The 21,079-nt window shown below is 41.6% G+C and overlaps 1 protein-coding gene across 1 annotated transcript in view; it reads right to left on the reverse strand.

Moving 5' to 3' along the window:
• The window catches only part of CPNE8 (copine 8), a 292,084-nt gene that overhangs the window by 214,757 nt on the left and 56,248 nt on the right, over nt 1-21,079 (reverse strand). The gene's annotated exons all lie outside the window — the stretch shown is intronic.

Raw genomic sequence — 21,079 nt, forward strand, 5'->3', positions numbered from 1 at the left:
GAGATTAATTAGCATATTCAAGTTAGAGCTTTTTAGAATAAGCCAATTCATATAGAACGTCCAACAAGCAACATCATGGGGCTCTTTTTAGAGCTAGGGAAAAAGACTCTGTAGCATTAGGAATACGGATTTGTATTCCTAATGCTATATAGTGTTCTTTTAAGTTTTATCTATCTATAAAGAGCAGCATATGAAGAGTATCAGTAAATCGTTACTTTACAAAGTATATAATATTGACTCTCTCTATAAAACCAGTGGGGGGTGGGGGGTGGGGGTGGAAATGCATCAATTACTCCAGATTGTCATTACTAATAAAAAAAATAATATAAGTAAACAAAAACGCTGAAAAAAATAAAATAAGAAAAAAGCCCTGAGTCTGCTTGAACTATAACTCTATTGGGTATAAACCAGACAGTCCCCATTGCTTAATAAAAGAAGGAATAGTATGTTGGAGCACTGTTGACAATTTTTCCATCAGCCAGCGTTCTTAAACTTTTTGTTTAATTATTGAAATGCCAAAAAAGCTATGTATGTATATAATATAATAATAATATTTCTCACAAGATCCGCAATTTTACCTTCTTTCAAGGGTAAGCCTAACTGTGTAACCCCCATATGTTGAACAAACCTTGATATTGACCTATTAACCGTACGCCTATAAAGCATTACTATTATATCCCAACCTCCAAACTGGCTTACGAACAATCTCAGACTAAATAATTTTAAATCAATGCACAACACCTAGTCAGAACATGTCTCATCAAGTCAATCAATTTAATAGTCATGCATTAGTTTAAAAAAAAAACACAGAACCAGAGAAATAATGACAAAGCACTACGCATTCTTGGTAAAATTGGGACCAAATAAATCCCTCGCCAATGAACCTTATTCTGGTCCGAAGAAAACACCAAATTCCATCCCAAAGACTGTTCCTCAGCCAGACGCAAAGCCCAGTAGATTAAGAAATGGCCTACAATTCACACACACATCAGCGAAGAACATAGAAAATAAAAATTCAACATGTGAGAACACATATACATGTGAAATCTAGACCAGTGTCAACAACTTAACCTATGCATCACCATATCTGAAACCCGAACAAGTTTACCTGCGTTGCAAATACATGAGAAGAAAACCAGCATGCCTGAAGTTTCGCCCCAAATTTATATCTGAATTAAAGCAAAATCCCTGTATACCAAAAAATTAACCAAGAGCTGCATCCCTAACCTGCATGTATTGCTGTACCAAGAAACCTGGAAAGAAAACAGCCCCCACCCTCAATGGGACAAATCTGCATCTTTGCCCCAATAACAGCCTGATCCTTTTGTGATCTACTAAACCTAATATCTAAAAAAATCCAAGACACATCCGGCACATCAGAGTGAGTATTGGGGGACACAACCACCCCAACCTGCATCATAAAATTAGATTGATAACGCAACCTGAAACAGCAGGAACAGTTTCATAAGATGAAGCACACATGGAATGCAACGTTCCCAAAACACCTCCTACAAACTCAATCGAAATCAGGTGACAATGGTCAGCGCACCAATGTTTCCTCCAACTTCGAAGCCACTTACTAACTTCAACCCTCAAAATTGACAGCCGATTTAGTGTAGTTACCAACCTACCCGAATCAGAGGACCAACCCATTTACCGAACAGCCAGCGACCACCACCGATCCCACCTCATAGGCCTGTCATGTAGGCAAAGAAAAACAAATCTAAAAGCCTCACCAATCCTGCAAAGCAAGGTTCCACAAATAATCTGGACAGTTGTACCAAGCTGTGATGTCGCCGCAGCCGACTTCCAAACTGTGCCCTTTCAACTGGCAAACCCAACCCTGTCACCTCTACTTATATAGCCTCTTGCAACATAGTATCATAGTATTATGTGGACAGCAGTCATCCTTCCTCTTCCTAACTGTCCAGGGGGATCCCTTTGTCCCTGGTGTAGCTGTTGTCTTTTTTCATACACCTAGGTTTGTATTATTTCATCTTGTAATTTATTTCAACCATGCAGGTTCTCTCAGTTCTGACTGCCTGTCATGCTTTAAGCCTGCTTACCCGACGGCTTAGCTCAGAGTGCTGTGATTTCCCCGACATTCTGACGGGTGCTGCACGCTTGCGTGCGGATTGTTTATATGTGCGGCTGAAATACCCATGGGATTCGGTGCATGCCAGTGTAGGAGGGTCAGGTACCCCCCTCGAATAGTGGTAAACTCCAAACGACTTGCATCCAATCACAGATAGCTTATGCCTATATATACTCACCTCTCCCATTACTTGTTGCCCTGTTGTGGTTGCTTGGTAGCCCAATAGCGCGTTTCTTCTATATAGTTGTTTGGTACCTTGACTGTCTCTTGCATTCTGTTTATCTTGCTCTATCTAATCCATTGACCTCGGCTTGTTTCATCGGTATTCCTTACCTCTGTAATCCTTTGACCTCGGCTTGCATACTTACACTGCTTATTTGTATAACCCGGCCATTCTAAGGACCGGTATTAAAAATATTCTTGTTTGTGATTCTGTCTGTGTGTTCAGGTTCCCGGATTCCTGACAATGCCAACCTTTTACATATTGCCCTACATCGTTAATCTTTTGAGCATTAATAGTGCTTTGCATTATGGACATTTTAAACAATGTTTTCTTGTAGAGATACAGAGACATCAGTAATATGCTAAATGCATTATTGAACAAGCAGTAAAAGAGTAAAAAAAAAAAAAAAAAAAAAATGATATATATATATAAGGCCTAAGGAAGGAAGGGGGGGGGGGGCGGGGCGCAGTGTTACTGTTGGTGGGCATATATGTGAGGTACTCCATTATGACCCTGTTTTAATTGTATTCTATTGGTGTATGTCACATGTTGCGTTAAATTCTGCTGTGCAATACAGAATTATTTTAACAGATAACCCTGTGTCAGTTTTTGCTGATAAAACCATGTTACCAACGGGACCCCATATCCACACTCTGGATGCCCAGCTGGGTGGAGGCACTGCCGTAAAGGCTCAGGATCGGCCTACTGAGCGCAATGAGGTAAGCTGGGTGAGGGACCCCAGGGGTATAGGGGAGCCTAAATACACACACACACACACACATTTATTTATGTATTTATTTATTTTCCATGTTGATTAGTGTCTCTGGAACATTTGAAAAATCAGAATTACAGGTCTGAGATACATTTTGTGAAAGTGACACAAAATGGCCGTAACTTCACATATTCTTAAATACTCCATATTGCCTGATGCTTTTACAGCAGGACTAGCATTATCACAGTAAACATTTGAAATTATCATATCTCAGCATAAATTAGCATGTTGTGAACAGCTTAGTATGCAAGCCTATTAATAGATAGTAAATTACCCAGCCTGGGGACAAAAGTATAAAGGTAAAGATTTGACAAATAGGCCACAGTAGGATAATGTGACATGAAGCCAAAACCTTGGATCCCTATTGGGAATAAAGGATGACAGAGTGTTGTAAAATTGCAGCCTTGGCTGCAGCTATGTGCTGCCCCCTGCCAGCAGTGTAGGTAAAGTGAACATTAGAATGTTACATGCTAGTATTGATTACTAAAATTATACTAAAAATAGAATATAAACAATTAAAGTAAGTATATAAAATGCACACTTCATTTTTATATTTTTAGGAGCAACAACTAATGTTTTTCTTACTTTCAGTGTGATTATTTTTAACAGAACATTGCATATTTATATAAATGTTTCTGCTTTTTTCTGGGGTACTGTATAGTAGTTTTAAACCTGACAAATAATTGAAATAAACATTTTGCTAGGTCCTGTTTTTCAAGATTTCCCGTACCCTTCTAGATCCAGTCAGACAGATCAATGAATCCGAGATGTACTAGTAGACTACTAGTCCCGGCATTTATGCCTGAATTCTTCTGTACTAATTAATGGAAGTGTTTCAGACATAAATTGTATGCGTTCAAGTAAGATGTGGTTATTATGCCATCCTTAGTGTATTTTGTCTAGCACAAGTAATATCAATATTTTCATATTAGAAAACATTTTAAACATTTACAGGACTCATAATTTCATATATTTTAAAATAAAGTTCAGTAACAAAACAAACAAAAACAAAACAAAAAAACACAACAAAATGCTCTTAGATAGGATTTTTTTTCCCAGCAAAGCCCGGTAAGGAGCATACCCTTAAGCATGTGAAAGTTTTATTTCAATGTAGGAAGGAGAAACAAGTGTTTGTTTATCAGAGTTGATATTGTGTTCTTCACTCCACTGATCATATACAAACTAATCTCCCAATCAGGCAGAAGAAATCTGCTGATATTTCCTGAATCCCAAGAAAACTGCTTGCAGCAAGAGTCCTGCAGCCGCAAGTGTCAACACCAGCATTCCACTAGTACATGCAGCAGCTATTGCCAAGCGTGGTTTGCTGTCAGAGAAATGCAAATTAATGGACAGGAAGGATCGATGTTAGTGCTGCAGTGCAGCATCTATTGGGTTCACGTTTCTGTCCTCACTTTGCTGGATAGCCATTACAAGTCAAGACAGGCCTGAATTCAACTTTATAGTCACTCTGAGATTAAATAGAAAAAGGCAGCCAGTCTTCCTTCACACAATTTTCAACAGTTTGTAAAAATCAGATGGCCTTCCAGATTTATCAAAATTATTTACGGTTGTGGAGCAGAAGGCCTCAGGAAGTAGTAGGGAAAGTAAACACAGACAAAAAGTCAAGTTAAAGGGAAACTCCAGTGCCAGGAAAACAATCCGTTTTCCTGGCACTGGAGGGTCCCTCTCCCTCCCACCCACCAATCCCCAGTTACTGAAGGGGTGAAAACCCCTTCAGTCACTTACCTGAGGCACTGGCGATGTCCCTCATCGCTGTCTCCTCCTTCGAGCCGCTCCTCCTTGTCATTCCGTCGGCCGGATAGCGAGACTGATCCCGCCCACCGGCCGAGAAGACCTAATGCGCATGCGCGGCACAGGTTTCCTGTGCTATGAAGGAGGAAGTGACCTCTAGTGGCTGTCTACTAGGTGGAGTTAACCCTGCAAGGTAATTATTGCAGTTTATAAAAAACTGCAATAATTACACTTGCAGGGTTAGGAGTAGTGGGAGTTGGGGGGCGTGTCTTGGCCACCATCTTAGATGGCCACGTTTTAGAGAGGCTCCTGGACAAGGGGGGCAATTTCATTCAAAAAGTGCAAATTTAACTGTAATGGATAAATTTTACTTATAACTACAAATAGCTAATGACAATCTTGATATGGAGAAACAAAAGAAAAACGAAAAATCCGTACCTGCAATGAAGAAAACGGGAGCAGGAGCTGCTGGGGTGAGTAAAGGTTCCCAGGCTCACTCCCCTGCTTCCAAACACGGCTCTCGGCTGGTTTCGCCGCTTAAAATATCGTTGGTGGCGCCGGGGAAATCCCTCCCCACCTCCCTCCCGGTCTCCCACGCCGCGGCCGCACTAGCCGACACCTCTGTGTGCGCCTCAGAGTGCTCCGAGCACTCAGCATGCTCGGAGCACAGAGCTGTGTCTCCCGCGAGCGGCAAGGACCACCCAGCAAGCCGCTCGCGGTCTCAGAATAGAGCAGCCCGGTCACTCACTTACAAAAGTGACCGGGCTGCAAGTAAAGTGTGAGGTCACGCTCCCCGTCGGGATCCTCGGCCTCCAGGTTGTCGGTCCCGGCAGGAAGGGGGGGGGGGGGGCTCTGCTATCCGACCCAAAACTTTTAAAGGCACAGTAAGGGCTATGGAAAGCCCAGAGGTCCAAAGCATGGAATTAGGAGCTGAGATGCTCCAAACAAGTACTTTCTCTGCACTACCACAGAGAATAGGTCATGATGCCACAACAAAGATGGCTGCCAGACCAGACATTGTGTATTCCACTCCCAAGATGGCCACTGCCACCTCCAATATGGCTACCACTACATTTATAGCAGAAACTTACAACCCTAATATGCCACCTGAATTGGCAGATGATCTGCCACCATCAGCTGGCATGATAATACAACTCATTAAAGATCTGAGAGTTGATCTGAAAAACGACTTTAAGAATGACTTTGACACTTTATATGGAGCCATGGAGGGCGTTAATCAGCGAATGGAAATAATAGAGAATAGATTGCACTCTCAAGAGCAATCTCACCTGGATCTGGTTGAAACTGTAAAAGAGCTTCAGAAGCAAGTACACCAACAAGCGGAAAAGTTGGCGGACGCCGAGGATAGAAGTAGGCGTAATAACCTAAGGATCAGGGGGATCCCTGAAAATATAGACTCTATGGAATTACAAAGATATTTCCAGGCAATGGTGAAGTCAGCTCTACCAACTGCTAAAAATACGGATCTACTACTGGACCGCATCCATAGATTGCCTAAACCCGGTAATGCACCTGCGGCTGCACCCAAAGATGTGAGATTTCACTATTACCACATTAAAGAGGAATTTCTGGGTGCAGTACGCACGTCAGGTCTCACGGGGGACTACAGCGGTATGAAGGTCTTCCAAGACTTCTCTGCCCAAACAATGAGGCGACGCAGAGAATTTCAACTTTTTACCGCAGATCTAAGACGAAGAGGGATAAGATATAGATGGGGATTCCCGGTTAAAGTCCTTTTCCGCATGGATGGCAGGAATTTCATAATCACGTCGCCTGAGGAAGGAATGGAACTCATCCAATCCATGACTAGAAGTCAGGTATCGCCTCATAGACTCTCACCATCTACTCCTCTGCAGGCCAGCAAGAGAAGCAAATCTGACACTTCCTGAGTTTCCAGTTTATAGAGCTACAGTCTTCATTTTCCACGGTCGTAAATCGTTCGACACTTCAAGTTTAGACGTTCTTCCTATCTTCACTAAGGAATTTTTTTTTTTTTTTTTTTTTTTTTTATATACGTTTATTTTCATGATTTTTTTTCTCTCTATTGATTTTTATGGCTTGGTTCTGAAAAAACGTTATCTCTGTAACAGACTATCGAGTCCTGCTCCAGTCTGGAGATTTAACGGGATTACTTTGAATCTTGACTTGTTTCTCCTCGTTATGACTGTCCTTAGAGTTTGCACACCAATGATTATTTGATATGCAACTTAACAGTTTATTTCAGAAATCGATTTGACCACTTAAATATTTCCAAATTTTTACAATCAATATTATTTTGTGGGTTTTTTTAATTTATATTGCTCCCCTTGTATCCAGCAGCCTTCTCTCCCCCCAACCTGGGCCTAATACCCTGAGATGGAGACACTTTTTTTGCTCTCCCTCATGGCCCTTTTTCACTGTTTGTTTATTTCCCCTGATAGGGGTATATACCCAAGTTTTTTGTACCCCTTTGATATTTTTATTTTTCTATTTTCTTTGACCATCCATTATTTAAAATTTGGTAGAAATGTTTCCAGATCACGAATCATTGAAATGCCTCATACAAAAATGCATATTACGTGGCATCAGCGACTTGCAGAAATTTGTTTATTTATTCCTGTGCACACATGTACACAAATTGATTTTGTTGTGATAGTATTGTTGGTTGTTTCTTTATTGGAAGGCGGTTGCTCGGACTCTCACAAAGTTGAATGTTCTTTTACTCTTTATCAAGCATTGTTGTTCCATAAACTATGGTTTTAAAATATATGTCATTTAATGTGAGAGGCCTGAACACCGCCCACAAAAGACGATTACTATTCAAAGAAGCGAAATCCAACAAATCAGATGTCATCTGTGTACAGGAAACGCATTTTAAAGCTGATAAACAACATAAGATTATGTCAAAGCTTTTCCCAGTCCAATATCATAGCACTTATAAATCCAAGTCTAGAGGTACATCAATTTTCTTCCACAGGAATGTAGCATGTTCGACGAACAAAGTAATAACGGATGATAACGGGAGGTATTTAATATGGATAGGTTCACTTAACAATATTGAATATACTATAGTGAACGTGTATTTTCCCAACACCGGTCAGTTGCAGTTCTTTAGGAAATTGTATGGACTTAGTGAATGAGAATGTGAGAGGCAGCTTGGTAATGTGTGGTGACACGAATTTTGTTATGGATGGTGAATTGGATAGCACTAGGGAAGACCGTGATCAACAGCATAGAGGGGACAGCGACAGATTAGCAAACAAATGTTCCAGATACATGATTGAATGTGGTTTATATGATTCCTGGAGACGGATGCATGAGAATGAAAGAGATTTTACGTATTATTCTGTATCTAAAAATATGTATTCCAGGCTGGACAGGTTTATGGTCCAGGGCACTTTAATCCCGCACATCTTGAAATCTGATATCTTAGACATTAACTGGTCTGACCATGCTCCAATCATAATGCATATTGACGGAATTGTTTCTCCAGCCCCGAACAGAACCTGGAAATTAGGCGATTATTTATTAAACGATGTTGTAAACAGATCATTGACGGAGAAAGCCTTGAGCGATTATTTTTGGGAAAATGCCTCCCCCGAGGTTTCTGACGAGGTGTCTTGGAATGCGCATAAGGCTGTGTTAAGAGGTCATTTTATTTCTAGAGCGTCTCACCTGAAGAGACTTAATAGCAATAATTTAAGAACATTGGAAAAAGAACTGTACAATTTGAACCAGGCTAATAAATTTGGTCCCTCGTCTTCCCTATCAGCAATGATAGGAGAAATTAAGGCTAAAATTAACAAAATTAATTTAGATCGTGCATCTCTTATGGTGAGACGTCTCAGGAAAACATTTTACTTAAAAGGCAACAGGGCCTCAACTCTTTTGGCATCCAAACTCCGGCATGTGAATGCCCAATCAAAAATAGCGTATTTACTTGATGATCAGGGGCGAAAAGTGTTTCATCCTACTAAAATCAGTGACATGTTTGCAGAGTATTATAGTAAACTTTATAATTTAGAATGCGATTCTAACCTTACCCAGCCTTCTGCAACAACCATTGATACATTTTTAGACAGAGTGGCATTGCCTCGGCTGTCTCCAGGACACTTAGAAAGCTTAGAATGTGAAATATCAGCAAAAGAGATAGCTGAGGCGATCAAACTTATGCCATCCGGAAAAGCCCCTGGTCCCGATGGATTCACTATTTTATATTATAAAACTTTCCAAGAAATTTTAATTCCCCACATGACCAAATTATTCAACTCCTATAAGTCCGGGGGAATGATGCCAGAGGTGTCCTTGTGCGCACGAATAGTCACCTTGCCAAAACCGGGAAAAACTCCTGATAGATGCCACAATTTTAGACCCATTTCTCTAATTAGCAATGACTCAAAGATTTATTCTAAAGTTCTCGCAAATAGATTAACCAAATTAATCCCATTGCTAATAAATAAGGATCAAGTGGGTTTTGTAAAGGATAGACAGGCGCCCGACGGGACTAGAAGATTCATAAACTTGATTCAGCATATCAATATAACCAAAACGCCTTAATTGCTTCTATCCCTAGACGCAGAGAAGGCGTTTGACAGGATACATTGGGGATATTTATGGAGAACGTTAGAAAGATTCAACATACCATCATCCTTTATCACAGCAATTAAGGCGCTATATTGTGCACCTTCCGCCCATGTCTCAGCTTCCGGTTTCACATCCAAAACTTTTTCTCTAACCAATGGGACGAGACAGGGGTGCCCTTTATCTCCAATTCTATTTGTTTTAGCAATAGAACCCCTGGCTGAACTAATTAGAACAACCCCACAAATCGTAGGAATTGTTGTTAAAGAATCCGTTCACAAAATTGGCCTGTTTGCAGACGATATAATTCTAGCTGTCAAAAACCCCAAAGAATCTTTGAGCCACCTCAAAGACATTTTAATTCAATTTGGCGAGATATCGTACTACAAATTAAACAAGTTTAAGTCTCAGGTCCTTCCATTTCATTTAAAAAATTCGGAAACTACTGCCCTTAAGAAATTATATTTATTTGATTGGAGAGCTGACTATATGGAATATCTTGGCATTCATTTATGCAAAAATTTGGTAAATATGCATAATCACAACTTGAGGAAAGCATGGTCGGACCTACAAAAGGAGATGGAGAGATGGGGCGGAATGGAACTTTCATGGCTGGGGAGGGTCGCATCTGTTAAAATGACGATACTACCAAAAATTCTATATTTTTTTAGGACCATCCCTTTGTCCATCCCATTATCATTTTTTAACAAAGTTCACTCGACAATGATGAAATTCATCTGGGGGAACAAGCCTGCCCGAGTAAGGCTCACTTCCCTGCAGCAACACAAATCGAATGGCGGTATCGGTGTTCCCGATATCCGCAAATATTATTTCGCCACTAACGCTGCAGTGGCTGTGAGCTTTAATAATCAGGTTGATAAACCCAGATGGATGGAAATAGAAGAATCAAAAATTTTACCGGTTAGATTGTCAGAATTACCTTGGTTAAATCCTAAGAAAAGACCTGGAATTACAAAGTTATTTTTATCTACCAAGACTACCCTTAAGGCCTGTGATATTGTTTTTAAAAACGATCACTCTCCCAGCCTATATAGAGCAATGCCTATTGAGTTATTGAAAGATTATATTCCATCCTTAAAAATAGAACTGCTGAAGGAATGCTCTATAACAAATCTTGACAATTTTTTTTACGGCAATGCTATTCTTTCTTTGGAAAAATTGAAACTTAAGTATGGATTAACGAATGTATGTGAATTGGATTGTATGTTAATCATTGACAAATTGAAATAACTATATAAGGTACCTGAAACAGATAAAAACTATAAAACGCTTGAGATGTCTCCATTAGAGAAAGTTTTTTTTATACAGCCCCACTAGTAAAGGCATGATATCCTTATGCTATTCGTTTTATAATGCCAAGCCCCTAGTTAAATTAAAACACATGTTGTCATGGGAGACGGAGTTGGGTGCCCAGTACGATCTAGAAGAATGGTTCGTTTTTTTTTTTTTTAAAGCTTTAAAAGGTATTTCGTATTGCACCGACCACTTTGAAAATCATTATAAAATTTTATATCGCTGGTACCTGGCCCCGTCTAGATTGCACAACATGAACAATATGTATTCTGACCGGTGTTGGAGAGATTGTGGGGGTGTGGGCAATATGGCCCATATTTGGTGGTTCTGTCCTAAATTAACTAAATATTGGAAAATGATTCACAACCTAATTATTAAAGTGGACAGAACCATTAACATTTTAACCTCGGAACTAGCCTTATTTAACCCCTTAAGGACACATGACATGTGTGACATGTCATGATTCCCTTTTATTCCAGAAGTTTGGTCCTTAAGGGGTTGTTAAAAGACTCCGGGGGTCCATTAATAGATCAGACAAAATCATCATAGGCCACATTTTGATCGCTGCTACATCCTGTTTACCTAGACATTGGAAGTCCCAAAGTGTGCCATCTCTCAGGGAAGTTTTTAACCCCTTCAGGACGGAGTCAATAGTGCACGTTCTGATCAAAACAAAACGTAAACAAAAACTGGAATTTGCGCTATATGTCTGTTCACCCGTAGTTCCCCTCTTTCAAATTATATGCACCCACACTTATTATATATCATTTTGTTCAGGAGAAACAGGGCTTTAATCTATCATTAACTATTCATATATGGAACATAATTCATTATGAATAAAATTTAAAAAAATGTGAGAAAATAAGATTTTTTTTAAAAAATGTGCATTTCCGTCTGACATTTTAACTGTGAATGTCATAATACTGTTAGGTTTTACTGCAAAAAAAATGCACATATTTGTAATCAGCGATGTCTCACGAGTACAACAGTACCCCCCATTAACAGGTTTTATGTTGTTTTGGAAAGTTACAGGGTCAAATATAGAACGTTCCATTTTCAAATTGAAATTTGCCAGATTGGTAATGTTACCTTTGAGACGGTGTGGTAGCCCAGGAATGAGAATTACCCCCATAATGGCATACCATTTGAAAAAGTAGACAAGCCAAGGTATTGAAAGTGGGGTATGTTTAGTCTTTTTTAGTAGCCACTTAGTCACAAACACTGGCCAAAGTTAGCGTTCATATTTGTTTTTGTGTGAAAAAAGCAAAAAACGAATATTTGGCCAGTGTTTGTGACTAAGTGGCTACTAAGAAAGACTGGACATACCCCACTTGCAATACCTCGGGTTGTCTACTTTTGCAAATGGTATGCCATCATGGGGGTAATTCTCATTCCTGGGCTACCATACGCTCTCAAAGGCAACATAACCAATCTGGCAAATTTCAATGTGAAAAAAATGAAATGCAAGCCTTATATGTGACTCTCTAACTTTCCAAAACACCATAAAACCTGTACATGGGGGGTACTGTTATTCTCGGGAGACTTCACTAAACACAAATATTAGTGTTTTAAAACAGTAAAACATATTACAACAATAATATAGACCATAAAAGTGCCGTTCGCTTGTAAAAAATGCAAAAAACGTCACTTTTACTTAAAATATCATCGTTGTAATACAATTTACCAGTTTGAAACACGAATATTTGAGTTCAGTGAAGTCTCCCGAGTAAAACAGTACCCCCTATGTACAGGTTTTATGGTGTCTTGGAGAGTTACAGGGTCAAATATAGTGCTTGCGAATTAAATTCTCTGCACTTTCTCCCTGTGTTGCCAGGCATGCCAATCAAATTTTAATTAATAAAATCACATAATTACGTTAAAAGATTATTTAAATATACATGTAGAATTTTAATATATATGCATTTATAGGTATTTAAATTCTATGTGTATACTAATGTAATCTTTTATGTAATTATATGTATTTATCGATATATATATATTTGCGGTTATTTGTATTTTATATATATATATATAGATATATATAGAATGTCATTCTAAGTGTATTTTGTTACCGATATATATATATTAATAACAAAATACAGTTAGAATGAAATTACATATGCATATATAATTTATATTAAATTTTGTTTCAATATTTTATTTATTTTATTATTTTATTTATTATTTTAATTATACGTATTTATATATAATATATATATATGTACATCTATTATATATATAATATATATACATATTATATATATGTAACGTCATTCTAAGTGTATTTTAATATTAATATATATACTTATATTAATATTAAAATACACTTTGTATGACGTTACATATATATAATATGTATATATATTATATATATATAATATATATACATATTATATATATGTAAAAATATATTTAATTTATTTTTACACTTGTATTTTATTTATTTTTTATACTTCCCACCAGCAGGGGGACTGTCTGATATTTCAAACAGTCCCCCTGCTGGCAGATCCACAGCCAGCTATAGGGGGCCATGTGATCGCTCTTTGAGAGCGATCACATGGCCCCCGGGGGCCTGATTTGCCATGGGAGGGCTGCCTGGGTTGTGAGGCAGTCCTCCCGAAGCGGATCGCGGCGGAGGTAAGTACATCTTACCTCCTGGGGCTGCAAGCCGTTACGGCGTGCTATGCCGTCATAACGGCTTTAAAGCCCACTTAACCCGTGACGGCATAGCACGCCGTAACGACGTTAAGGGGTTAATTTGATTCTAGAAAACAAGGCACACGAATTATCGCATAGAGCTAATATGCGTGATTTCCCAATATTAAAATACAATTGGGATAAGCGGGAAGAAAAAATCAAAACAGCATATGGTCTTTGACATATTTATTATTAAAGTGCATTGATGTAAAAACATTATTTTTTAATTTTTTTCTTATTTTTTTGCCATATACATTGTTATGCCTATTTTAATGCTGGATGGTTATTCTTTTCTATTTCCAAGTTCCCCTTCCCTTCCTACCCCCAATACAATGTTTATGTTCTTGTTGTTATACAAATATGTAAAACTTTAATAAAAATTATTTGAAAAGGAGTAGTGGGAGTTGGCACCCAGACCACTCCAATGAGCAGAAGTGGTCTGGGTGCCTGGAGTGTCCCTTTAAAGAAAGTCTAATATTGCATCAGGAATTAGAATATTTCATATGAAGCAGCATTGTTAAATTAAACAGCTTTAAGACTAACTGCACTTTATAGCAGGCAGGCCTATTAAATTCAAGATGGTAATTATGAGACAAGCAAATGATACTGTACATTCCACTGCTGATGTTAGGCCCTTGACATTGTACCACATTATGCTCCTCGGACGCACCATTTAAGGAGCCTCCGTTCTGATGGAAAAATACAGAGTCACTTCAAGCCAGGAACATGCTTAGGAACCAGACTTATCTGGAACTTGAGCTAGATGAACAATACACTAACAAATAAGTGGTGATGTCATTATCTAGTCTGCTCTCTATGCTATGCCCCCCACACAGCTACACAGGAAGAGCAAGTTTCATATGCTCTCCAGGATCTCAATAAAAGTATAGCCAGAAACAAGCACATGTTGCAAAACCATATATTCAATGCAATCCCATCATGGTCCCCATGTAACAGAGGTGCATTCAGCTGTGCCCACAAAACTGCCTTTCAACAATGTTCTAGGAGAAACAGCTCCACCCCATTGCAGAGCACTATACTAGTGATGTGTAATTTTGCATCAGGTGGTTGCTTTGAGGAGCAGCAGTCTGATTAGAAATACAATAAAAAAAAAAAAAAACCAAAAAACAGCACTACTTGCATTCTCCACTAATTGATGGATCAGGGGCTAAGGATCTTTAAATACAGAGCTTTGGCCCCCAAAATCCCCAACCCCCTAGCAACACCTATTCTTTAAACTGAAACATTATTGCAGCATTAATTGCTGTTATTAATGAGACAAGCTAAGACAAAATGAATAAACGGAGACACTGGGTTTACACCGTTTTATACTAAGCACCATTGGCGGATCCAGGGGGGGGGGCAACGGGGCAATTGCCCCCCCCCCGAGATTCTCCCCTGCCGGCTAGTGCAGGGCTGGCATTGCCCAAGCGCCAGCTCTGCAATGTGCCTGCGGACCGGGGAGGGAGATCAGTGATCTCCCTCCCCGGTCCGCAGGCACATTACTGACAGCCGACCGGAAGGGGAGGGTGACAGGACCCGGGAGCTGTTACCAGCAGCTCCTCCGGGTCCTCCTCTCGCGAGATTTGGAGCGTTGCCGCGGTTACCACGGCAACGCTCCAAATCTCGCGAGAGTGAACTCTAGCCCTGGAGCGCGGGCTAGAGTTCACTGGAACCACTGGACCACCAGGGATTCCCCACTGGGACCACCAGGGATCCAGAAATGTCCCCCCTCCTCCTCAATAAAGGTAAGAAGCGAGGGGGGACATAATATATTTTATTAAATACATTTTTTTTTTATTATTAAAAAGCCTCCCTTCCCTCCTCCCCTCCTCCCCTCCCCCCATACACACTGCCCCCATATACACTGCCCCCATACACACTGCCCAACATACACTGCCCCCATACACACACTGACCCCATACACACACTACACACACTGACCCCATACACACACTACACACACTGACCCCATACACACACTACACACACTGACCCCATACACACACTACACACACTGACCCCATACACACACTACACACACTGACCCCATACACACACTGACCCCATACACACACTGACCCCATACACACACTGACCCCATACACACACTGACCCCATACACACACTACACACACTGACCCCATACACACACTACACACACTGACCCCATACACACACTGACCCCATACACACACTGACCCCATACACACACTGACCCCATACACACACTGACCCCATACACACACTACACACACTGACCCCATACACACACTACACACACTGACCCCATACACACACTACACACACTGACCCCATACACACACTACACACACTGCCCCCATACACACACACTGCCCCCATACACACACACTGCCCCCATACACACACACTGCCCCCATACACACACACTGCCCCCATACACACACACTGCCCCCATACACACACTGCCCCCATACACACACTGTCCCCATACACACACTGTCCCCATACACACACTGTCCCCATACACACACTGTCCCCATACACACACTGCCCCATACACACACTTCCCCCATACACACACTGTCCCCATACACACACTGTCCCCATACACACACTGTCCCCATACACACACTGTCCCCATACACACACTGTCCCCATACACACACTGCCCCCCACACACACTGCCCCATACACACACTTCCCCCTTACACACACTGACCCCATACACACACTGACCCCATACACACACTGACCCACAAACACTGCCCCACATACAAACACTACACACACTGACCCCATACACACACTGACCCCATACACACACTGCCCCCACAAACACTGCCTCCATACACACACTGCCCCACAAACACTGTCCCCATACAACACTGTCCCACAAACACTGTCCCCATACACACTGCCCCATACACATACTGCCCCGCACACACTGCACACCTATACACACACAGTGCCCTACACACCCTGCTGCCCCCCCATACACACATCGCCCCAAACACACACACACACACGACCCCCCCATACACACAGTGCCCCCCATACACACACTGCCCCACACATACATACAGTGCCCCCCCATACACACACTGCCCCACACAGACATACAGTGCCCCCATACACACACTGCCCCCTAACACACACACTGCCACCCTTACGCACTCACACTCACTTCACCGCTCACACACACACTGCACCTTTCACACACACTTCACCCCTAACACACACCACTTCTCCTATGCCCTATATCCCAGCAGACCCCAGGTAAGTTGTCAAACTGTTCTTAAACGGTATGACTACTTACTCCGGGGTGGGATCCTGGCACTACTGGCACCATAACTACTACACTGAGCTGTAGTGGTTATTGTGCTAGGATTATTTTTTTTAAATAATCTACAAGTGCCCCTCCCGAGATCAGGCTCTGGATCCGCCACTGCTAAGCACCTTTTTAAAATTCAGTACTTAAACTAATGCATGGGAGAAAAAACTAAAATCAACTCAGATTCTTTAGCAAATCCTGTGACTCTAGTTTACCTCTAATGACGTGCAATTAATCAGGAAGTACTGTTCCTGTTCTTGGTCCCTCCATCGATTTCCATAAAATAAATGGAAGCACCAGCACGGAGTGTGTCAGCAGTTCCTACATTGTTTCCTCCTAACTTTACGGATTTACTGAGATGTATTAAACATCTGAAATCCACTCTAATAAAAACAGTATACATGGAGTGTTCTTTTAAAGTTAAATTAACTATTATTCTAGAATAAAAGTAGGAAAATTCAATCAAGGACGCAGAGTATATATTCAGTAAAAAGACAGACAGGAGGACATTGGCGGATCCGGGGGGGGGCAACGGGGCAATTGCCCCCCCCGAGATTCTCCCCTGCCGGCTAGTGCAGGCACATTACTGACAGCCGACCGGAAGGGGAGGGAGAGAGGACCCGGGAGCTGTTACCAGCAGCTCCTCCGGGTCCTCCTCTCGCGAGATTTGGAGCGTTGCCCTGGAGCGCGGGCTAGAGTTCACTGGAACCACTGGACCACCAGGGATTCCCCACTGAGACCACCAGGGATCCAGCAATGTCCCCCCTCCTCCTCAATAAAGGTAAGAAGGGAGGGGGGACATAAATATATTTTATTAAATACATTTTTTTTTATTTTTTTTATTAAAAAGCCTCCCTTCCCTCCTCCCCTCCCTCCATACACACTGCCCCCCATACACACACTGACACCATACACACACTGACCCCATACACACAGTGGTGTATCCTGGTTTTGTGCTGCCCTAGGCAGAACAAAACTCAGGCGCCCCCCCCCCCCGCGCGCGCCACCCCCACCCAACCTTTACCCCGCCCCGCATTCTAAATACACACACACACATTCACTGACAGATACGCATACACTAGCTAACAGAAACACACACACTAATAGACAAACTCACACTCAGTAACAGACAAACTCACACTCAGTAACAGACAAACTCACACTCAGTAACAGACAAACTCACACTCAGTAACAGACAAACTCACACTCAGTAACAGACACACACTAACAGACACATACTCACTCACTAGCAGACACAAACTAGCAGACACGCACACTCACTAACATACACACACACTAACAGACACACACACACTAACAGACACACACACTCACACACACTCACACTCACTAACAGACACTCACATTCACTCACACTCACTAACAGACACTCACATTCACTCACACTCACTAACAGACACTCACATTAACACTTTTTTTTTTTTTTTACTTTAACCCCCCCAGCCTCCTTACCTTTGGGAATGCTGGGGGGGGGGGGGCCTTCTTTTTTCCCTGGTGGTCCAGTGGCTTTTTTTTTTTTACTTTAACCCACCCAGCCTCCTTACCTTTGGGAATGCTGGGGGGGGGGCTTCTTTTTTCCCTGTTGAACCAGTGGCTGCTGGGCGGTCGGGCGGCGCTGCTGGTCGGGCGGCGAGGGAGCACTTCCTTTGAGCTGTCTGCTCAGCTCCCTCGCGCGCCGCACAGTGAGGCTGGGAGGCGGAGCCGGAATATGACGTCATATTCCGGCTCCCAGCCTCACTGTGCGGCGCGCGAGGGAGCTGAGCAGACAGCTCAAAGGAAGTGCTCACTCGCCGCCCGCCCAGCAGCGCCGCCCGACCGCCAAGCAGCAGCCCAGCGTGTCTGTTTGCCTCACGGCTAATACGCCCCTGCATACACACACTGCCCCGCACACACTGCACACCCCTACACACACTGCTGCCCCCCCATACACACATTGCCCCAAACACACACACACGACCCCCCATACACACAGTGCCCCCCATACACACACTGCCCCACACATACATACACTGCCCCACACATACACACACTGCCCCACACAGACATACAGTGCCCCCAAACACACACACTGCCACCCTTACGCACTCACACTCACTTCACCGCTCACACACACACTGCACCTTTCACACACACTTCTCCTATGCCCTATATCCCAGCAGACCCCAGGTAAGTTGTCAAACTGTTCTTAAACGGTATGACTACTTACTCTGGGGTGGGATCCTGGCACTACTGGCACCATAACTACTACACTGAGCTGTAGTGGTTATTGTGCTAGGATTATTTTTTTTAAATAATCTACAAGTGCCCCTCCCGAGATCAGGCTCTGGATCCGCCACTGCAGGAGGAGTGGATTAAACAACAAATCAGTTTACTAAGGAATGAAAAGAGCAGCATTGCTACTCAAATCGGTTACGCTCCAAGGTCCGTTTTTGCACTATTTATGATCACAATTCACTTTTTCTTTTTTCCTTTTACAGATAACTTTGTATTGTTTAGTAGATTAGACATGACCACTATTTTATGAGTTGTGACTAGGTCACTTAGGCCACTTGGACCAAATATGAATGGGTTTACTTCTTCAGGATTAAACATCTAATTATGACATCACTTTATTTACTTTTGCACTTCTTTCCCTTTGGCACATACAGGGTTAAATATATTGGTGCCAACTGCATTGCCACAGTGAAACCATACTAGTCTCACTAGATCTAGCATTAACGGTAGTAAAATGGATGCTTTTGGTCTGTGAATCATATAGTGAATAGCAAACGTGTTGCTGGTTCTATGGTTTCTTATGAAGCAGACGCCCTGGTTTGAATTGTAGTAAAAATATGAATTGGCAGAAATTTAAAGTGAATTCAAATTAATATTAACATTTTAGACCAAACTAGCCAAATGGGAAATATGTTCCAAGTTCGCTATGTGTTCATTCGGCTGTTTTGATAAACTGTTTTAAATTCACTTGGAATTCTCAACAATTAACACTTTATAGATAAATCCTGACAGTGTACTGAGATGTAAGATAAAAACATCTATATATACACAAAAATAAGTGCTCAGCCTCCCAGTACTCCTGGCCAGCAGCAATGATCATAGTACACATTAACCCCAATACATACAATAAAAAAAACAAAAAAAATTACTTGCACACTATTCCAAATCCCTATGCATATTTAAATAAATGGAGATTTTTAGTTTCACTCCAATGGCCATTAGATGAAAACCCACCTGCCACGTCAAGGCAAACCTTTTATGTGGGTCCTATACTAACAATTCACCTTGATTGCTTCAGTTGCAGGCATACAAATAAATAAAAATCTAATGAGGCCGAGATGGATATTTTTATTCATTTATTAATTTTAAACATTTTCCTTTGTTTTTTTATTGTATGTATTGGCGCTGATGTGTATTAGGGTCATTGCTGCCGCCCACGTGTAGTGGGTAACATTGCAGTTTTAGAGAAACTGCAATGCTTACTGTATTTCAGAGTTAGGACTACCTCTAGTGGCCGTCTCCCAGACAGCCACTAGAGGCGCTTCCTCGATTCACATGGATTTTAGCATGGAGTTTGCATGACGACATCAACGTCTAGAAAATCCCCATTGCATTGAGTTATATGCTTTCCTATATGGGGAAGGCCTAATGCATGGGTAGAGCTCGCCATGCATGCGCATTAGGTTCCCCCATCACTATAGCATTGGAGGAAGAGGAGAGCGGCGCTGGAGTAAATTATGTGAAGTAGTTTTTTTTTTTACCCTTTATGTACCAGGAGGGTGGTGGCAGAGGGACACTATAGTGTTACTATAACAGGTTTGTATTCCTGACACTATAGTGTTCCTTTGAATAGAGACATTTGTTGGATTACATCTATATACAAGCATTCACATGACCACAAGCAAAAATTGCAATGTCCCCTTAATCCTAAATGTACATTTATCACTTATTTTAGACAGAAGCTTTGTTTCCTGGCAGAGGAGATTATTCCGGTGAAATGTTTCCAGGTAGAATAAATAACATTCAGAAATAAAATAAAATGTAGTATACGTATAATAGCCAAATAGTCTACACTATATATTAACCCCTTAAGGATGGCGGGCGTACTATGCCATCCTTGGGGACCTGGCTGTAAACGCCGGAGGGTGGCTCAGTACGTCCCCGCTGTCCAAGGGACTTACCTGCTTGCTGGCTATCCCCCGCCGGCGATCGCGATGGGGGGGGACTTGCCTGGCAGTAGATGATAGCAATTCATAAAGGAGTGGGTTTAAATAGGCGGACAGTGTGAACTTCAAAAGAAGAAAAGGATAGGGC

The sequence above is a fragment of the Pelobates fuscus genome, chromosome 3, assembly GCF_036172605.1.
Source record: "Pelobates fuscus isolate aPelFus1 chromosome 3, aPelFus1.pri, whole genome shotgun sequence".
NCBI lineage: Eukaryota > Metazoa > Chordata > Amphibia > Anura > Pelobatidae > Pelobates > Pelobates fuscus.